The sequence below is a fragment of the Grampus griseus genome (genome assembly GCF_964374135.1).
Source record: "Grampus griseus genome assembly, chromosome: 16".
NCBI lineage: Eukaryota > Metazoa > Chordata > Mammalia > Artiodactyla > Delphinidae > Grampus > Grampus griseus.
In genome coordinates, this window is record NC_139010.1 from 22,480,015 (window position 1) to 22,501,916 (window position 21,902).

Sequence of the window (21,902 nt, forward strand, 5' to 3'; positions counted from 1 at the left end):
GCTCATAATCTTCCATCAGGATAACGCAAGACTGCATGCTTCTTTGACGACAAGGCAAAAACTGTTACAGCTTGGCTGGGAAGTTCTGATTCATCTGCTGTATTCACCAGACATTGCACCTTCAGATTTCCATTTATTTCGGTCTTTACAAAATTCTCTTAATGGAAAAAATTTCAATTCCCTGGAAGATTATAAAAGGCACCTGGAACAGTTCTTTGCTCAAAAAGATTAAAAGTTTTCGGAAGACGGAATTATGAAGTTGCCTAAAAAATGGCAGAAGGTAGTAGAACAAAAGGGTGAATATGTTGTTCAATAAAGTTCTTGGTGAAAATGAAAAACGTGTTTTTATTTTTACTTAAAAACCAAAGGCACTTTTTGGCCAACCCAATATATGCCACATGGCTACACTCCATGATTCTCTTACTGCAAAAATGGATGTGTGAAGTATTCTTGAGAATAATAGGAACCTGCCAAAGACTGTTCCCAGTGACTTACCATAGAAATTTGAACATAGTCAAAATAGTGAATTTCAAATATGCTTATAATCAAATATACTCATAATATTTATAATTCTTTCATGTGTCTTCAGCAAAGTTTGATATTAAAAACAAAGATAATTATGCTGAAAGTTTCAAAGGAAACAATTATGACAAATCTAATAATTTAAAGCATTTAAATACAACTATATACTCCAAAATTGACTATACTATTAAAAACACTAATACATATTAATCACTTTGTGTATAGTATCAAAACATTTTCTAGTCAACTCAGGAAATTGATTTGGAGATCAAGGTAATAATAGGCAGAAAACTGTAGAATTTTGCAAATGAAGTCAAAGCAAGGTCAAAGTCCGACAAATTGTTAGACCTCTTGTAGCAATAACACAATGTGAATCCAAAACAAAAATTCTACTAGGGTGTGGATATTATACCCCAAGGCGTTTGCATTTTATAATCCACAAAATTTTAAGAGTTAGAAAGTACCTCCCAAACAATTCAAGGACACCTCCTACAGCGTCCTTCATTTCAACAATGTACTGGGCTTGGATGAATAGAAATGAGATGCTCACTATACCATTAGATGCCAGTGATTACTTTTATAAAGTTCTTCCTTACGTTGAGTTGAAATCTGCCACTTTTCAACTTCTATCCAACAGAGACTTCATAAAGTAGGAAAGGTACAGGTTTGGAGACAGGCAGACTAGATTAAAATCCTAGTTTTCAGAATCAAAGGGAGGAAAACAAATCTCTTGACAGCAGTAATAGAGGTCTCTAGGGATAGTCCTTAAGGCAGAACAAAGTACCCATGTGGATCCTTCCCGTCTCCCCAAGTTGTCTTTGCCCATAATGCCTGAATTTTCTTTACTCCACTTTATTCCTTGCTTTAAATTGAGCTTACAGCAATTTTAAATTCATTTAGTTAACAAGCATTTCATTTTTAAATGCAGTTAACTCTGAGAGCTCATGGGGGACACACATTCAATCATGCTTTGGAAGAGTACATGAGACCAAGGTGATGTGTCCTCCCAGAACCCATATGTACCCTTTCTGACACACTCAGGATATCCAGTACCCCCAACTCTCTGCTCAATCAGCCCAAGCCTACTTCCAGTACCTATGCCAGCCTCTTCCTGCAATCCATCCTTCCAAGAGTGAATTACAACATGCCCATCCTTACACCTGAGAGGTAGCCAAGAGGCAGCTGTTTGCTGATGAGTATGTATGGAGCTTGGACATGCAAGCTGGGCTGTCCACTTGCATGTACCCAAGGCCTCTCAAGTGCAAGACAGAGCCACAAGTGGAAAGAAAAGGAAGCTGACCATCAAGGTCAGGGGTGAGCTCCCCATCCACCACCTCATTCTAACAAGAAATTTCAAAGAGTACAAGAATTCTAAATACAGATCTATCCTTCCAGGTCATTTTGAAGGTATATTTCTCAAGGTAGAAAGATAGGAGGATAGAACCTACTTTAGTAGCTTGTTAGCTTGACTTGTAGCTTTTACATATGTAAGTATGGTATGCAGGCCTCCATTTTATACTTTCAATCTGCTCACTACAAATGTTAAGGATCAGCCTGCCCAAACTTTCTAGAACTCCATATCACCAAGTTCTTTCTTTTTTTGGTCAGATTTGCTCTTTCATTGTTTCCTCAATCTTCTAAGACATGCAGTTGACACAGAGGTAGGGTAAAAAGTCATCAGTTCTTCCACTTTTAGGAGAAGACTTCCAAGCTTCTATAACAAAATTACTTCTCTTTTCCTCTCTTTTTTCCCCTCATTCAAATGCTCTCTGTTATTATTTTTTCCTTAAGTTTATAGGTTTCCATGCAAGAGTATATGTATATTTCTTTACTGTTTTATTAAAATTATTTTTGTGATCATTCAACATAACATTCATGAGAAAATAAATAAGTATATAAACAATTTAAATACTCAAAAACACAACAAAATTCATATTGATGACCTGGGTGGTGGCAGCAGAAGTGTACAGAAGTGGTCAGATTGTAGATATATTGTGAGCCAATAGGAATTCCTGACATATTGAACACAGAATAAAAAGAATGCAAGATATCTTTAAGTTTTTTGTCTGAAGCAACTGGAAGGATGGAGTGGCCAGTAACTGAGGTAGAGATTGCTGCAGAGAAGGAACAGGAATATGAAGAGCCCAGTTTGGGACATGATAAATTTGAGATGCATATTAGACATCCAAGCGAAGATGTTAAGTAGGCAGTTGGATATATGAGAGCAGAGTTTGGGAGAGAAGTCTGGGATGAAAATACAAATTTCAGAGTTGTCAACATAAAGGTGGATGGAATGAGACAACCAAGGAGGAAGTAAACAGGAAGAGACAGGTCAGAGTGAAAGGACTACTGTGAGTCAGCGGAAATATAGGCAGTGGTACTCAGAGGTTTATAGAATTAAGATTAGCCTTTGAGGGACTTCCCTGGTGGTCCAGTGGCTAAGACTCTGCACTCCCAATGCAGCAACCCCTGGTCAGGGAACTAGATCCTACATGCCACAATAAGAGTTCTCATGACACAATAAGAGTTCACATGCCACAACTAAAGATCCCATGTGCCGCAACTAAGACCCAGCATAGCCTAATTAATTAACTTTTTAAAAATTTGCCTTTGATTGAACTAGTAAAATATGGCTCTTCTGGCAGACCAGTTAGAAAAAGGGTAAACATAGCCCAGTAGGTATTAGCAGGAAGGCCCCCAGTTTGTCCAGCAGAGGGAGGGCTAGATTTCAGCTCCTCTCAGCCCCTCAGCAGGGCAATATGCAGCAGCCAGTGTGAGACAAACTGCTGCTCCCCTACTCCCATTGTCTGCTTTATAAAGATTCCTAAATTCTCCTACATTTCATCACCATTGGATCTCAGTAATTAAGAGCACTGGCTTTGAAGTTGGACTGCCTGGGTGAGAATCTAGGCTGTGTTCCTTGCTCACTGGTGACTTTAGACAAGCTAGTAAACCTCCCTAAACATCAATTTTATCATCTGTAAAATGAGAATAATAAGAGTACCCTCTTCAAAAGGATCTTGAAGATTAAAATTAAAAATCCATATAAAAGTCATAACTTGACCCATGCTTCAGACACCTACTAAGGGCTGAACAAATATTAGTTGATATTATTACCCCCTTTTCAACAGGAAAGCGGAATCTACTTGTCTACATTTAGGTTAAACATATCTCTTTCATCTATAGAGCTTGTAATTATTATTCAAGAATGCAAGAATGCTTTCACTCTTAGTTCCCATAACTAAAGGGCTTAAAACAGAGCTTCCCTCTGGTGACTCATTTCATTGGATCTCTTGACTTCAAAATCTAAGGCATATTTCCTACATGTGCATTAATTAGAAATGCAACATGCCTAAATACTCTTTAAAAAAAAATTCCTAATGCATAACGGCCTCATAAAGGATCTTGAGCCCTTTGAAAGTAATTCCAGAGTGATACATAAAAGGTATGCACTAAAGTTAGGGCTACAATTGTTAAATGCACTACATGTCCACATCCCCAAGACTCTGAACTTTTTATTTCCTTAACTTCCAAGAATTCTGGGTTTCAACACGATAAAAAAAGTTACATTTCATAATAAAAAGTAAATATCTTTAGCATGTGAAATTCAAACTTTCAAAAACTTCTTGGAAGCATTTGAAGTTCTTTTTAACAACTTTTGGATAGTCATCTTACTGATGTTTTTTGAAAAATAATCAAATTGAGCTCCTCCCCCCAAAATTATGAGTTTTATAGATTCTTTATGAGAAGACTCAAATTAAATTAAAACGTTTGCTTCCTCTGTTCATAGTAACCAAAATAAAACTTGTTTCCCCACACACAACCTAAATGATAGCTGCAAAAAAAGTCAGAAAACAAACAAAAAATCCAAAAGACTGACTTAACTAATATGAAATAAAACAAAGGAAAACATCAGATTCTACTTATATTTAGGTCTTATATCCTTCTTGTAGTGAATGGCTGGTCAAGTCTAACGGCCCTCCAAAATAAAGCAAAACGTTGTAATTCAATTTCTGATTTAACTTAAAAGTAACATTGTATATAAGAATTTTATAAGATGACCTTATTACCCCTCTTCTGATAACACACCTTTTATGTTATTTTATGAAATGCCAGTTCACACTAAAAGCTCACCCTGCCTTTCACAATGGCACACATTTTCAAAATTGCAGGTATGAAGAAAGGACAAAAATGCCCCATGGTTATTCTGTGTAGCAATGCCTTTCAATTTAAGGACATTTTGTACCATATAAAATTATACCAGAACTGAGATCCTATCTCATATAAGCCCAGCATAAATGTTACCCACCTGTTATTTAAAAAGCCAAACAACTAAATTAGTCCAATTGAAGTCTAAGAAGAAGATAATCTAGTGTGTGAAAGCTCAGAGAAGCTTTCATTGAATCACCCACAACATGAATAACCTTCAGCTATAAGCATCAAGTTTAAGCAACTAGGGCAGAAGTAACATGCCCTTCATATACACCTTGAAAGTGACAGTAGCTTTTGTTGCTGCAAGTCCAGTGGGCCTATGGGTCAGTTCCACTCCATAATATTATAAGACAGCTCAAATATATGTGAATTCTCCTAAGGTCTGGTATTTTTGAAAAGCAGAGAACAAAACAGAAAATAGTGAAAGAAGTAGAATTCTTGTCAACCTCAATTTGAAGCAAAAAAATTCCCATTTCTTCTTTGTTCTCTGATTACCTAGAAATAAATAAGAGCCTGCTTATCATAATAGCGAAAATAAAACCAAAGTCTTTGAAAACACTACATTCATTTTTCTACAAATCTATTAATATACTGGGGGAAACCAATAGTATATAACTGTTTTGAGAACTTCAGCTGCTTCTCTGACTCCTGGTTTTCCATTCTTCCATATTCTCTGAAGAGAGGTTTTAAATCTGCCAGAATCTTCAATCTAACTGTCCAAGTTCACTATTTTACCACTAGTTTTCAAAATTTTCTCCAGGAACTCTAGCTATATACCTATTAACCCTATTTAACCATTTCTCATCCCACATGCTAAGTATTCTTTCTATAGTAAACAAAAGACTTTCTCCTCTGGCTTCAAAATACCGCTTTCTACCCTTCTGCCATTCTTTCCCAGTATCTTTTACTAGCTCCTCCTTATCTACTAACTCCTGTTAACTAGGGGTCTAAACCCCAGGATCCATCCCTTACATGCTAGTCTCTGCTCCACACTATATTGTTCTTTCAGAACAATCTCATCCTAGAGTTTCAGTTCAACTTACAGCCTCTGATTCAACAGTCCAGACCTCTCACCTGAGCTTCAGAGCCCCCAGATCCACACACACACACACAAGCACATACACACTCATGGTAGAAGTAAGCAATGCTTTACTCTGTATACTATACAGAACTCTAAGAGAATCACCATCATCTCCTAGGATTTACTATAAAATATGGTAGAATAAATACATGTTTATGTCACTTACTTCCATCAAAACTAATGGAATACAGAAAAACTCAAAATCAAAATTTCCTCCACCTTCAAGGAAACTTGGCATTACCCCAAATTACGAATAAAGAAATAAAATGAAATCTTGACTATTTTTTTAAAAAGGAAAGTGAAAGTCTATACACACCTCAACAGGAAATAATTTTCTCTAAAAGTGCCACGACCCTGAAATTCCTGTCCAAGCGTCCTTTGATTAGAGAATTAAGATGTAGAGCATGGATAGGTCCAGTAATCAAAGGGGATATCCCTATTTGAAAGACCCAGTTTGATACTGTAGAATCACAAAAGTGAGAAGTCAGGATTAGCACGATGACATGCCATTTCTGTCTGTGACTAAGCCCACGTAGCCAGGGGAACTGCTAGAGGTCAAGTAGAGTCAAGGAAAGAAGGGATGTTAAATCACCAGCTCACAGTGCTAACAGTCTGTGACTTATAGGACTTTACCATGAAGCACACTGAGTTTTGGAGCACCAAACAATGAAAGGAAAATGTTCCTAGGAGCAAAAAAATAACAACTTTGGTAAGAAAGTAAAAATTGCCAACAACCTCAACTCACTCCAGCCCAAGCCTGATCCTCCCTACACTGTTCAGTAAATGTCTGGTGGTACACAAATATCAGTAATGGGAACACTACATAAAAAGTGCCAAAAAAAAAAAGAGAGAGAGAGAGAGAGAGAAAAAGAAGAAAGGAGAGGAACCAAAAAATGTATATGAATAAGGATTAATGAAGGAAACAGAGGAGTTATACTACCTTTACACAAGAAAGCTGTGACTGCAAAAAGGCTTGCATTCTTGCTTATACTTTCTTTTTTTTTTAATACATCTTTATTGGAGCATAATTGCTTCACAATACTGTGTTAGTTTCTGTTGTACAACAAAGTGAATCAGCCATATGCATACATATATCCCCATATCCCCTCCCTCCCACCCTCCCTATCCCACTCCTCTAGGTCATCGCAAAGCACCGAGCTGATCTCCCTGCTGCTGCTTCCCACTAGCTATCTATTTTACATTTGGTAGTGTATATATGTAGATGCTACTCTCACTTCACCCCATCTTCCCCCTCCCCCCGCCATGTCCTCAAGTCCATTCTCTATGTCTGCGTATTTATTCCTGCCCTGCAACTAGGTTCATCAGTACCATTTTTTTTAGATTCCATATATATGCGTTAGCATACGGTATTTGTTTTCCTCTTTCTGACTTACTTCACTCTGTATGACAGACTCTAGGTCCATCAACCTCACTACAAATAATTCAATTTCGTCTCTTTTTATGGCTGAGTAAAACAATAAGAATAACAACCAGAAAAAAACCCAAAAAACCTGAAGGATAAACCGAAAACAAATTAAAATTGTTGTCCTCAGGACGAAGGAAAGAACAGAGCAGAGGAGACAGAGATGAATGCTAGACTTCTCTGAATATACCTAGTTTTAGAGTTTTGATGTTGGAGCCACGTAAATGTTTTACGTAAGTAAAAAGCAATTAACTCATAAATCAATTCTGAAAAATCAGAAGTAAACAAAAAAAAAAACCTTAACTATATTTCACATTAGCTTCACATTAGCTTCATAAACACTCAGAAATAATTTCAAGGAACTTCAAAACACAGTATTTTTTAAATAAGCTTTAAGGATATATTGTACAACACGGGGAATAAAAGCAATATTTTATAACTATAAATGGAGTATAACCTTTAAAAACTGTGAATTACAAAAATTATGAACCACCTGAAACTTATATAATATTGTGCACAACTATACTTCAATAAAAAATAAAGTTTTTAAAAAAATTTTTTAAGTTAAAAAACAAACAAACAGTATTTTTACTCTAATCCTAGAGGGATATCCTCCAGGACAAAAAGAATGTCAAAGTAATTTTAAACTACACTTAGTATTCTTATTATATATGTGTGATATATATATTCTTATTATATATGTATACATACATGTGTATACACACACATTAGGCTAGAGCAAATAAATAATTATATTCATACTATTAGGAAATAAGATTTCCAGCATAAGAGAAAAAGGAGATACAGATGGCCAACAGGCACATGAAAGATGCTCAACATCACTAATCACCCGAGAAATGCAAATTAAGACTACAGTGAGATATCACCCAACACCTGTCAGAATGGCTACCATCAAAAAGAACATAAATAACAAATGTTGGCGAGGATGTAGAGAAAGGGAACCTTTGTACACTGTTGATGGGAATGTAAAACTGGTGCAGCCACTGTGGGAAACAGTATGGAGTTTCCTCAAAACACTAAAAATAAAACTACCATATGATCCAGCAATTCCACTCCTGGGTATATATCCAAAGAAAACGAAAACACTAATCCGAAAGGATACATGTACCCCAAAGTTCATAGCAGAATTATTTACAATTGCAAGGTATGGAAGCAACCTAGGTGTCCATCAACAGATGAATGGATAAAGAAGATGTGGTATATAAATACAATGGAATACTACTCAGCCATAAAAAAAGAATGAAATTTTGCCATTTGCAACAACATGGATGGACTTAGAGGGCACTATGCTTAGTGAAATAAGTCAGACAGAGAAGGACAAATATTGTATGTTATCATTTACATGTGGAATCAAAAAATTAAAACAAATTAGTGACTATAACAAAAAAGAAAGAGACCCACAGATACAGAGAACAAACTAGTGGTTACCAGTGGGAACAGGGGAAGGGCAAGATAGGGATGGGAAATTAAGAGCTACAAACTACTAGGTATAAAATAAATGGGCTACAAGATATATTGTACAGCACAGGGAATATAGCCAATATTTCATAATAACTACAAATGGAGTATAATCTATAAAAAATCTGAGGGACTTCCCTGGTGGTCCAGTGGCTAACACTCCATGCTCCCAGTACAGGGGGCCTGGGTTTGATCCCTGGTCAGGGAACTAGATCCCACATGCCACAACTAAGAGTTTGCACGCCGCAACTAAAGATCCTGCATGTTGCAACTAAAGACCCTTCATGCCACAATGAAGATCCTGTGTGCGGCAACGAAGACTTGGCACAGCCAAATAAATAAATATTTTAAAAAAATTTTTTGAATCACTATGTTGTACACCTGAAACTAATATAATACTGTAAGTCAACTATACTTCGATATAAATAAATAAATAAGAAAAAATATACAAATATAAAATCAAAAATTTTAAATTAAGCCCTATAATCTTATTTTGAGTTGGAAATATCAGTATGATCTGATTATATATTTTTCCCTTCCTAAAACACAATCTATTTCCTAGCTATGTTCACAAAAAAAAATTTTTTAATTGGGCAACAATGGCAACCTGGTGCGCAGATTATGTTCCCTAAATACTATTTTCCACTAAAAAGAATTAGGCTCCTCGGTGGAAAGGCTGAATGAAGATCTAGTGCAGGAAATGTACAAAATGAGCCTAGAACATCTTCTTGTGCTAGAAATCAAGGCTCACTTGGGTTTTGTCAAAATGCTTAGTAAACAATTTAAAGGGGTTCTCAATGGCCAAAAATGGGGAAATTTGAGCATCAAAATAAAAAATTACAGTATTCTGAAATATGTCCCACATATAAAAATTAAAAAAAAAAAAAACTCATTGGTCACCTTCCAAAGTTGCTAGAACACCATCCTCTTTTTTCTGAAAATTGATAAACAATGGGAAATAATCAATATTTTCCTGATTTTCTGGTATGAACTATACTTTTGACTAATGAAATAGTAAGGGAAGAGTACTTTATAGCATGATCCCAACTGATAAAACTAATAAAGAATTATAGAATGATAAAGTCACCATTTACAACCCCTTAAAAAATAATAGGCTATACAATAATTACCAATATGAAGGCTAAAATCATTAACTGACTGATTAATAGGGAACTATGAGAATCAGGCTTACAGAGCATGAATGCAGTGATCAATTTTAACATTACCAAAAGTGAGATAACCCAGACTCGTGTATTAGACATAATATTAAATGGACAATTGATTTTCAATAAAGGTGTCAAGGTAACTCAATAGAAAAAAGGTAGTCTTTTCAACAAAGGGTGCTGAAATCATTGAACAGCCACTCATAAAACAGGAACCTTGACCCTTTCCTCACACCATATACAAACATTTACTTGAAATGGATCATAGAGCTAAAGATAAGATCTAAAGCTATTAAATTTCTCAGTGAAAACACAGGAGAAAAGTTTTGTTACCTTGGGTTAGGCAAAGGTTTCTCAGATACATCCAAAGCATGATCCATAAAAGAAAAAAAAATCAATAAACTGCTTCAACAAAATTTAACATTGCTGCTCTCTGAAAGACAATGTTAAGAAAATGAAATGGCAGGGACTTCCCTGGTGGTCCAGTGGTTAAGAATCAACCTTCCAATGCAGGGGATGCGGGTTCGATCCCTGGTTGGGGAACTAAGATCCCACATGCCGCGGGTCAACTGAGCCCGCGCGCCACAACTACAGAGGAGCCCATGCGCTGCAAGGAAGAGCCCGCACTCCGCAATGAGAGGTCCCACATGCCACAACGAAGATCCCTCAACTAAGACCCCATGCAGCCAAATAAATATTTAAAAAAAAAGAAAAGAAAAGAAAGTGAAATGTCAAACCACAGCTGAAGGATGGGATGAAGCATTTTTTTTTTTGGTGGTACGCGGGCCTCTCCCGTTGCGGGACGCGCAGGCTCAGCGGCCATGGCTCACGGGCCTACTCGCTCCGCGGCATGTGGGATCTTCCCGGACCGAGGCACGAACCCGTGTCTCCTGCATCGGCAGGCGGACTCTCAACCAGTGCGCCACCAGGGAAGCCCGGGATGAAGCATTTTTAAAACCCATATATGAAAAAGGACTTGTAACCAGAAAATATAAATAATACTTAAAAATCAAAATCTTTTTTAAAAAATTCAGTTTTTTAAATGGGCAAAATATTTGAAAAGACATTTCACCAAGAAGATGACATATAAGCGCATGAAAAATGCACATCATAAGTCACTAGAGAAACGCAAATTTAAGGTCACAATACATACTGCTACACACCTACTGTAATGGCTAAAATTAAAAAGACTGCCAATACTAGAGCTAGCAAAGACGAGAAGCAAATGGATATCTCACACATTTGCTAGTGAAAATGAAAACTGGTACAGCCACTTTATAAAACAGCTCGGAAATTTCTTATAAAGTTAAACATGCACCCAGCCTATGACCTAGCAATTCCACTCCTTAGACATTTAACCAAGAGAAATGAAAGTATATGTCCACCTAGAGACCTATATGCAAATGTTTATGGGGGCCTTATTCACAAGAGTCAGAAACTGAAAACAACTCAAATTTCCATCAACAGGTAAATAAACAATTTATGATACCATCATACTGTCACATGTTATGCAAGAAAAAAATGAACAACAGATACAGGCATCAACATGAATATCTCACAAAAGCATTATGCTAACTGATAGAGTCAGACAAAATTACACACTGCATGATGCCACTTATATGACATTCTTGAAAGGGCAAAAATATAGGGACAGGAAACAGATCAGTAGTTGTCAGTGACTGAGGGTTAAGGGAGAAGATAACTGCAGATGGCACAAGGAAACTTTGGATTGACTCAAATAGAAATGTTCTATTTGTTTATGGTGGTGATTATATGATTCTGTATAACTGTCAGAAATCATCAAACTGTAAACTTATAAAGAGTGAATTTAATGCATATAAATTTTTCCTTAATAAATCTGACTTTTAAAAACTCTTTTCTGTTTATCTCTTACCAGTGACACAAAAAATATTTCTCAATTACTTCATTTACTATATAATTACAGATTTCTACTGATATCCATTGGCTCTATAAGCTCTTTGAATGGATCTCTCACTAGGATCTCTGAACTAATGCTTTCGAAAGCTAATTTGTTTTTCTTAAGCGTCCTTGACCACTCTGGTACATCACTCAGTTTATTTGGTGCCTAAATCCTACTTAGCTTCTAAAGAATATCTGCTTCCCAGGTTTCAGATATGTGTGTCCAGGTTATCCACAATCTCATCCCATGCAGCTGATGTGTTATCTATCCGATTGATAATTTTTTCTGGCAAGAACTCTAAGTCAACCTGCATATGTGTTTACAAAACTACAAAAATAAAACCTTTGAGTATTTGCTTTGTTTTTGTAGTGCTTTTTTTAAAAGATAATCTTTTCTTATTGATTTTATTGTTAATGGAATATTTAAAAAATCAGAGCCAAATGATTGGCCCTGACTCATCATGTTAATTTAATATCTGAAAATATCACTGAAGATCCTTAGCAAAACTTTAACTGCTACACTTTTGTCCCTTTTCAATACTGTTGGGTGAAACCAGTGAGTTTCTAACTTTGTTCACTTATACAAGCCAGGTTTAGCAGGGTGTGCGACACCGAGTCCAGCGTCTTCAAACACAGTAGTTGGTTTTTGAGTATTTGAAGATCAAAGTACATTAAGAAGTCCTGCCTCTGAATTCCTTCCTCCTACCCAACAACTTTTTTCCAAGTTAGATTGATCCAGTTAATTGTGATCGAACAGAAGTTGAAATTCAAATTAAATTTATAACCAAATTGAGTGAAAGGAAGGAAAGTAGCAAATAACCTATTCAGAAAAATTTTAAAATACCAGGACTAGATTCATAGATTCATACAAAATTGCCAGATATATTCTAAACATGGGCTTGATCATGTCTGTTCTAATGTGTACATATATGACCTTATTTAAATAACTTCTTGTTTCCAAAAAACTATGCCTCTTTAATCATTCTTCTGAATTTAGTAACAGACCAAATTTTATTCTGCTCCTAGAAAACTTAAAGCCACACTTATGCCTATATAAATCAGCATGTGGGTTAAAAGGGCAGCAGTTCTCCACTTTTTTTCCCACTAAAACACGAGTGACATTTAAAGTATATTTAATATTCACTGTCCAACATACCTCTCCCACTCTGGACTGCCACCCTTGGTAAGGGAGATAGCTAGTTTGCATGAAATTCCCCCACAAGATTTCTATATATAACCCTATATTTTGTCTCCCATCAATCCAACATACACCAGTGTCATAAAACCATAGTCAAGAACTGCTGCAGCTCAGCCTTATTCCTGGCTCTGTTTTATATCTCATACGTATTTTTCTTTCTACTTTCACTCCACTTTTATCCTTTTTTGAATTTCACATAGCCTTGTAAGTCATCTTAAATCCTTTCTAGAACAAGGTAAGGAATAAATAAATAATCATTCCATATATCTGCAAAAGCAATCTCTTCTCATTTACCCTAGATAAAGCCTTAAAACTTTAACTACTTGCAGCCTCTTAACTATTCTCTACCATATTAAACATACAAGTATCAAAATCACAAGTTCCTATTTTTTGGTTTTATTAATTTTCTTTTTAAAAATATTAAGGCTGCATACAGAAAAATACAGGAAAAGTATCCACGCACAATTTAAGTTTAGAGGCCCATAATAGAAATTAAATTGTTTGCACAAAGAACCTGCTTGCTGCATAACTTTTGTGTCTAAAGAATGTAAAGCTTCCAGTGTCTTGTATACAGTTACTCGAATAGTAATAGCTCAGCTACAGAGAAGGAATTTTTAAGTGCTTTGATATAAAACTACTATAGCTTGGGCATTGGCACACAAGAATTCGTTTCGGCGCTATTTTTAAAGCCACTAATAAATACTTCAAATACCAGAACTGAGCCTCTGCTCAACTGAGTCTGCCTCAATTGACGTGAAAGAAAAAGTATGTAAGAGAATCACATTTTTATTTAAAACTGAAATGCCTGCTAATCTACTTGGAAAAGTATATATAAAATTGGAACTTTCATAAAGTAATTTAGAGTTTAGTGTTGTTAAAAGGAAAATTAGTTATAAAAGTAATAAATGCACAACATAGTAGTTTCTATTCATCCCATTTTATAGAAATAATGTCCTTTAATTTCCCCCAAAGTTATCCAGCCAAGTAACACATTATCTATAATTAGGATTTGCCTTATAGCAAAGTTTGATTTTAAAAAGTTTGACACTTCACTCACCTACTGCAGGACAGAGTATTGCCCATATACAGATACTAAACCAACTGTCTAAGCAAGTTCTTGTGTTTAGAAATTCAGTGCCACTATTATGGCTCACAATTTGGCTTATGATGCATTTGTAAGCAAACAGCCTGACAAGCACCCTAGTGTATTTCAGGATGACTGACAGGACACAGTGGCTCAAACAGGAAAGGGGGATGGGTGCTCTTAAAGCAACATACCAGTGAAAGGCAACATTAAACAGTAGAATCAGATTGAAATTATATTTTTCAAGTTTGCAATGAAATAATAACATATTGTCCAATTCAAGCTTTTAAACATAACTTTCATGTCATTATGTGCCCCAAACACTGTAAATTCCAAACAGACTTTAAGAATTTAAAATATAGAAAGAAAAAATTAAAAACAAACATGCTAAATGATACTTCCCTGTACCTATCAAACTTCTAAATTATTTAAGACTATTCCAATTATTTTTAACAGAAATTAGGTCAGGGTACCCAGAGAAAAGCAGTTCTTATCTCACCTCTAGATATTTGCCAATCACTCTTACAACAGTAATTTAACTAATAAAAGTAATTTAAGTAGCTTGGATTATTCAAATCTCTTATTGAAGATGGGGCAGGAGATCTATATATTTTGCCCCTGCTGTGTTTCTTCCCTGTGACCTACTTCCATTGTTTAAAAATAGATCATTGGGTTAGGAAATTTCAATTATGGGTATTTCCATATTAGTTTCACTTGGAAAATATTTAAGTGATACATTGGCTTCATTCTTCACATTTATAATTTTTCCTATATTATCTTACGATACTCTGCACTGTTCAATCCTTTTATACAACAATCAGCCCTATTTTTTTTTTAATATCTACATGGAATTCTGTTATTGATTTGCTGTAATGTGTTGGGTCTTCGCTTCTGTGCGAGGGCTTTCTCCAGTTGCGGCAAGCGGAGGCCACTCTTCATCGCGGTGTGCGGGCCTCTCACTATCGTGGCCTCTCTTGCTGCGGAGCACAGGCTCCAGACGCGCAGGCTCACAGGCCCAGTTGTGGCTCACGGGCCCAGTTGCTCCGCAGCATGTGGGATCCTCCCAGACCACGGGCTCGAACCCGTGTCCCCTGCATTAGCAGGCAGACTCTCAACCACTGCACCACCAGGGAAGCCCCATCAGCCCTATTTTTAAAACAAAAAAAAGCCATTCATTTTTTCATAATATTTATTTATAATGCTTTTTATTTCTGTAAGGTTGGTAGTTACATCCCATTTCTGATTCTAGTAATTCGATTCTTCTTCCTCTTCCCCCTCCTCTCCCCCCTCCCCCTTCCCCTTCTCCTCCCCTTCTTCTTCATCTTCTTCCTCTTCTTCTTCTCCCTCTTTTTCTTCTTCTTCTTCTTCTTCTTCTCAATCTAGCTTGCTTGGATTTCATTGGTTTGCTCTATTGCTTTTCTATTGTCTATTTCATTTATTTCCACTTTAGCCTTTACTTCCTTACTTCTCCTTGCTTTGGATTTATTTTGCTCTTCTTTTTCTAGTTTCTTAGGGTGAAAAGTTATTGAGTTGAAAGCAAAACTATGGAGACAAGGATCAGTGGTTGCCAGAGATTAGGGGAGAGGGAGGGATGAATAGGTGGAGCACAGAGGATTTTTAGGGCAGTGAAACTCTCCCATATGATACTACAATGGTGAATACATGACAATTCCGTATTTGTCAAAATTCGTATAATGTACAACACTGAGAGCAAACTCTAATGTAAACTATGGACTTCAGGGGATAAAGATGTATCAGTGTAGGTTCATCTGCTATAACAAATGGACCACTCTGGTGTGGGTTGTTGATAGTGGGGGATGCTGGGTGTATGTGGGAGCAGGGGCTATATGGGAAATCTCTGTACCTTCTGCTCCTTTTGCTGTGAAATGAAAACTGCTCTAAAAAATAAGACTATTAAAAAAATCAAAAGTAATTTTTAAAACAAACCAATAAGCAAAAAACCTCACAACCTAAGGGCCAATGTCTCTACCCTAGGTCTGCAGTCTTGCCCTGCAAGATCCCTCTGTGATGACCCAGAATGTGATGGGTAACAGGACATTCAAACCTGCTACTGCCACTATCTCTAATACTTTCCCCCAGTGAATGCTGATCCAGTTATTGTTATTATATAATGTATGCTACCAGATTATTCACATAATTTCTCCCATCTTGATTAATTGCTTAGAAATGTTCTTTTTACTTTCTAAATTGAGGGAGAGGTTGGAGTTTCTTCTAATTAAATTGCCTTATGATCAAAGAATGCTGTTTGTATGTTATTGAGTTTGTTAAGATTTGCTTCACGGTCTAATATGTAGTCATTACGCACTTGAAAAGAATGTGTGTTCTCTACCAGTTGAATGCAGAAATCTATATACTTTCATTAAATCAAGCCTATTAACTGTACAGTTAAAATCTATACCCATACAAAATTTTTATTCATTTGACCTATGGATAAAATCATCTATTATGACTATGTATTTGTTAAGTTTCCCCAAGAGTTTTGTTAATTTTTACTTCATATATTTTGGGAATATGTTAAATGTATACAATGAATTATTGTATCTTTCAGGTTAATTGCTCCCTTTACCCTTGTCTAATATACTTTTACTTCCAACAAAATGTTTTGCCTTAAAGTTTAATTGGATAGATATTAATATAACTATGCCAGCTTCCCTCCTACTTAAAAAAAGGTTGATTTGAGATCTTATTCTTTAAATATAGGCTTTTGCAGCTATAGATTTCTTTGCAAGCACTGATTTAGCCTCATCCCGTAAGTTTTGGTAATATTGTGTTTTTGTTTTCACTCATCTTTGCATATTTCCTAATTTTCCTTCTGATTTCTTCTTTATCTATTGGTTATTTAGGAGTGTGCTTTTTAATATCCATATATTTGTGAATGTCCTGAATTTTCTTCTACTATTGATTCCTATTTTCATTCCATTGTGTTTGGAGAACATGCTTCATATGACTTTAACCCTGTTAAATTGATTATTTTATGGCTTCAAATGTCTTTTATTGAAAACATTTCCAATGTCCATTATTAAGTTTTAAACTTTTCAGTACAGAGGCCTTAATTTTCTTAGTTAATTCCTAGATACTTTATATTTTTCATTGAGAGGTACTTATTTTATTATGTGTTTCTTTATTATTGGTTTTGAGAGGTGCCATTAATTTTGTTCATTAATCATATAGCTGGAAAATTAGCTTAACTGTCAAGTTTGTTGGAAATGTAAGTTTATAAACCTGCTGCCATTAAAAGTGGATGACCCATAAAGGCTACTGACCTTTTAAAAAGTCAAAGATAGTTTTGGGAAGAGGGAATTTTGGAGTCTCATTGGCCATCGAAGGGACTAGGAAGGCCTCTCCAGGGAGAGTTGTGGGGATGATTCTGTAGTACTGAGCTATACTTGCAGGAAACTCCTAGTTTTTACAACATTTCCATGGAAATCAAAGCAACACTGAGCCAGATATTTGGGTTGAAAGCAGACAAAGGCAAGAGCATGTACAAGATGCAAGAAGATCCTTTTTCTCTACTGTCTGATATATATTAGTACTTTGATCAGAGACATCCAAAGTGTACCATACTGGAGGGGTTCTGGAATTCCAGGCTGTCTCTCAGACTGTAGGCTGCAAAGCTCCAGTTTGCCATACTGAAGCAGGTTTGCCCAGGAGATAAACCTACAGCTGGATCAGCAAAGATGCTAAGAGAGGAACTCTATTCTAACTGGGCCTTGTCGGTGAGAGATACTAATACAGAGAGTGGAAAGAAGAGCTGGCTATCTCATCCTCATCAGGAAAACCGTACAGTTCCATGATTTGTGCTATGTCATAGGCATCAGAGTACAAAGCAGGAACTGAGGCCACTAGCCTCTCCAATTGAGGATCTTGCATTTGGACATCACTTGTAGCAATCTCAGTGATGATAGCCCCCTGCCCAATGGAAAGGGTCTAAGGGCTGAGGTAAGTGGGAGCTATAAGAATCTGAAACTGCAGGGAGAAAAGAATGAGGACTGGTTGATGCTGTGGGCACATTCTTGGCTGGAAGGACCGACTGCTGCTCTTGTCGCTGTTGCTGCTTCCTCTTTTTGAACCGCCAATTCCTGAACCAAATCTTTACTGTTCATTCTGGTAGGCTGAGTTTTAAAGCAAGTTCTCTCTGGAGGTTTTTATCTGGAAACATGTTACAGCTAAACAGAACCTTCAACTCTTCATGCTGTGTGTGTGTGAATGAGGTGCAATCGTGAGGCTTCTTCCATTTTGTGGGACCAGATGGTATCTGTGAATCAACCTCGAAGTTCATGCTGGAATCATCCATGTAGACAAAAGGGTCTGGTTGGGGATTCTCTTGGACTATTTTGTTCATCAGGGGTGCTGACATATGGCAAGGAAGGTCTGTCATGAATTCCTTTGGAGTGCCCATTTTCAAGCCCTCTTGATGTGTCTCTCTGGAAATGCAGTTCCTTTCCAGCCATTCATTTTTAAACGCAATCCCACATTTAGCCAGCAGAGGGTATCATCTGATTCTGAAAGGCCACAGTATTGAGTCCAATGACATTTCTTTCTATACTTGAACTAGGAACTGGGGCACACCATTTCAACTTTCCCTATTAAATGTGTTTAGAAATATCCCATTTTATTTGCCCATATAAATTTGACTTATAGAGCCCATATTAGTGTTTAATATTTCTCATCTGTGACAAAGTCTACCATTATTTCTTCCTCTATCAACTCAATCACATGCATCAGAATTGGGTTCAATCATCACAATGACTTTGCACAACCCTAGATCTTCTGGGACAAAAAAGCAAACAACAAAAACTCTACATAAAGATTCTAAGCCCCATCAGAAAATCCAAAAACAAATTCCAAAAAATAAAACTGCCCTATTAAACAAAATAATTAATTTATCTTCAAAGTTTATATATGACATTTGTAAACTGTTTAATATTTTCTAATTGCCCTGTTTAATATTGGCTGTCGATTATATATTAGGAGCTATAAGGTAATATTAGAAGACATGTTTCCTGTTATCACTGCATTATTTCTCATGAGCATGAAATGTTATGACTAACAAAGTCCTCATACAAGCTGCAAATTCTTTATTTTACAACTTAACACCCACTTCAGTTTGGAAAAGCATGAACATTGATTTGCCTGATTTACCCTAAAAATAAAGATCTTACTATCTAATTAGCTAACATCATTAACTACCACAAATTTATCTTGACCAAAGATAAAAATTTTCCACACTTCTCGAAAGCTATTATCACAAACATCAAGTCTACTGTTAACTATGGCAAAAATAAAACAGATCTAAAGGCTCAGAGTGATCTCTCTTCTCATGTTCCTAGGCTTGCCACTAATGACATATCCTTTATACGAAAGTATTAAATTTTCCAAAGAGAAAAGAAATAATCATTCTCTTCCTCAGTTGTGATTCAAAATAGGAAATTATAGCTTCTTTAAAAGAGAATTCTATTCCTTATAATGAAAGCAAGTTTGGGGTTCTTCACTCTATAAAATTATTTTTAATACCTGAATATGGCAGTTTCTTTCCTCATATAGTAACTAATGGTAGCCATTAAAACTTATATTTTACATTTGGAAATAAAGTATAACATCTCAACTGTTATTGATTCTTCCATAAAATTTTGTAACTTCAATTTTCTAAACTGATGTATTCTCTATAATATAAAAGCAATACTTAAAATTATTTCTCAAATTAACTTATAAGATAAGCATCCAGGAGGAAACAGAAAAGTCTGTTTTGCAAGTAATTTGCTTATCCTTCTTACCTATCACCCACACATTTTAGAATATACAGATAACTAATTTTTTTTTTCTGTTTTCAGTTAACCACTTAATTCCACTTTACTTTCCAACTCAGAGTTTGGTTCCCTGACACAGGCACTCCTGAACTGCGTCCCATTTAATGATTTTTGGTTTTCCCAGGTGCCTTAAGAACCTATATCTAAAGGCCTTATTAGACTCCATTCTATTTGTGGCTTAGAAAAACAATGGGGAGCTAGAAATTCAGAATCCTGGAGCTCAGGAGAAAAATCAAGATATGGTAACTATGCATCCGTGTTACGCCTTAAACCATGAGAGTAGAAGAGCTCTCCCAAGGCTGAGTAGAGGGAGATAAGGCACCAAAGATAGTACTTTGCAAAACAAGTACCCACTAGGGGTAGGAAAAGAAGGGAAGTCGTGAAAAGAATAGGCAGAAAGGCAAGACAAACTTAGTTCAGATTCAAGCCCTACTTTACTTTGCTTGGCCTTGTCCACATTGACTCCCATTTACCCTGGTTTCTTCATGTGAAGTGAGACCTACAAAGCTGATATGAAGGGTAATTACTTATAAAATTACTCATAGGCTCTAATGGAGTGCTAATTATAGTATTAAATAATCCATTAGTCAATTATTGCTATTTTGTGGAAAGATAAGTTTCTCTTTGTGGAATTCTACTTTTCCAAATCCAGATGTCATTGAATTTTAGAAGACTGCTGTGAAAGATAACAGATTGCCCATCTGATTTAAAAGTTGGTGAAGAGTCATTAAGTTCACACATTATTATTTAGCAAATTAAATCCATTTCACCAAGGGAAGTTCTACCCCATCCATGATAATAATTTATAATTAGGTAACAAGGAATCATGGTCCTAAAATGGAGGAGCTTAAAAGCTGCTTCCAACAGATGAATGGATAAAGAAGATGTGGCACATATATACAATGGAATATTACTCAGCCATAAAAAGAAATGAAATTGAGTTATTTGTAGTGAGGTGGATGGACTTAGAGTCTCTCATACAGAGTAAAGTAAGTCAGAAAGAGAAAAACAAATACCGTATGCTAACACATATATATGGAATCTAAGAAAGAAATAAAGGGTCATGAAGAACCTAGGGGTAAGACGGGAATAAAGGCACAGACCTACTAGAGCATGGACTTGAGGATATGGGGAGGGGGAAGGGTAAGCTGTGACAAAGTTAGAGGGTGGCATGGACATATATACACTACCAAACGTAAAATAGATAGCTAGTGGGAAGTAACCGCATAGCACAGGGAGATCAGCTAGGTGGTTTGTGACCACCTAGAGGGGTGGGATAGGGAGGGTGGCAGGGAGGGAGACACAAGAGGGAAGAGATATGGGAACATATGTATAACTGATTCACTTTGTTATAAAGCAGAAACTGACACACCATTGTAAAGCAATTATACTCCAATAAAGATGTTAAAAAAAAAAGCTGCTTCCAAAGTCACAACACATGCTTAATAAACACAAGACATACTAACACATATTAATAAATTGTTTATGTTATTTAGAGGATTGAGCATGGGATGGTTTAAGGACAGAATACAAAACTAAAAGCAAAATAATGACAATAAGAAAAAGAAAGGAAGGAAGGAAGGAAGGAAGGAAGGAAGGGAGGAAGGGTCGTCTGGTGTCTTGTTCCCACATAAGACTTATGGAGTTGTGCCAATCCGCTTCATTCCAGAGCAGAGAGCCAGTCAGTCACTGAGACTATATTAGAAAGAGAAGAAGGAAATGTTTCTCCCACTCTCTGTTTCCAAAGATAATAACAGAAAACTAGAGCATGATGGATTTCACTACCAAGTAGCCAGGTTTATTTTACTCTTGTCCCCACTGACCCTCTAAAAGTCAACTCTACTAATTTTGCATTATGGAACACAGGAAAAATATGTACAAACACAAAGAAAATCCATGTTTCAAAGCTTACAATATCCCTAAATTATCCAAAAAATAACTGCTACCGGGGGCTTCCCCGGTGGCGCAGTGGTTGAGAGTCCGCCTGCCGAT

The 21,902-nt window shown here is 36.2% G+C and overlaps 1 protein-coding gene and 1 pseudogene across 2 annotated transcripts in view; both read right to left on the reverse strand.

Annotated features, from left to right (window-relative positions):
* Nucleotides 1-14,152, reverse strand: part of CTNNA3 (catenin alpha 3) — a 1,586,247-nt gene extending 1,572,095 nt beyond the window's left edge. Inside the window, exon 1 of the mRNA XM_082673107.1 lies at nucleotides 14,056-14,152. The gene's annotated coding sequence lies outside the window, so the exon portion shown is untranslated. The remainder of the gene's footprint in view (nucleotides 1-14,055) is intronic.
* Nucleotides 14,153-17,641: 3,489 nt separating this feature from the next.
* LOC309834713 (arginine-fifty homeobox-like) lies at nucleotides 17,642-18,502 on the reverse strand (annotated as a pseudogene). The gene has a single exon. The product of its transcript is annotated as an arginine-fifty homeobox-like (transcript).
* Between the last annotated feature and the right edge of the window lie 3,400 nt (nucleotides 18,503-21,902).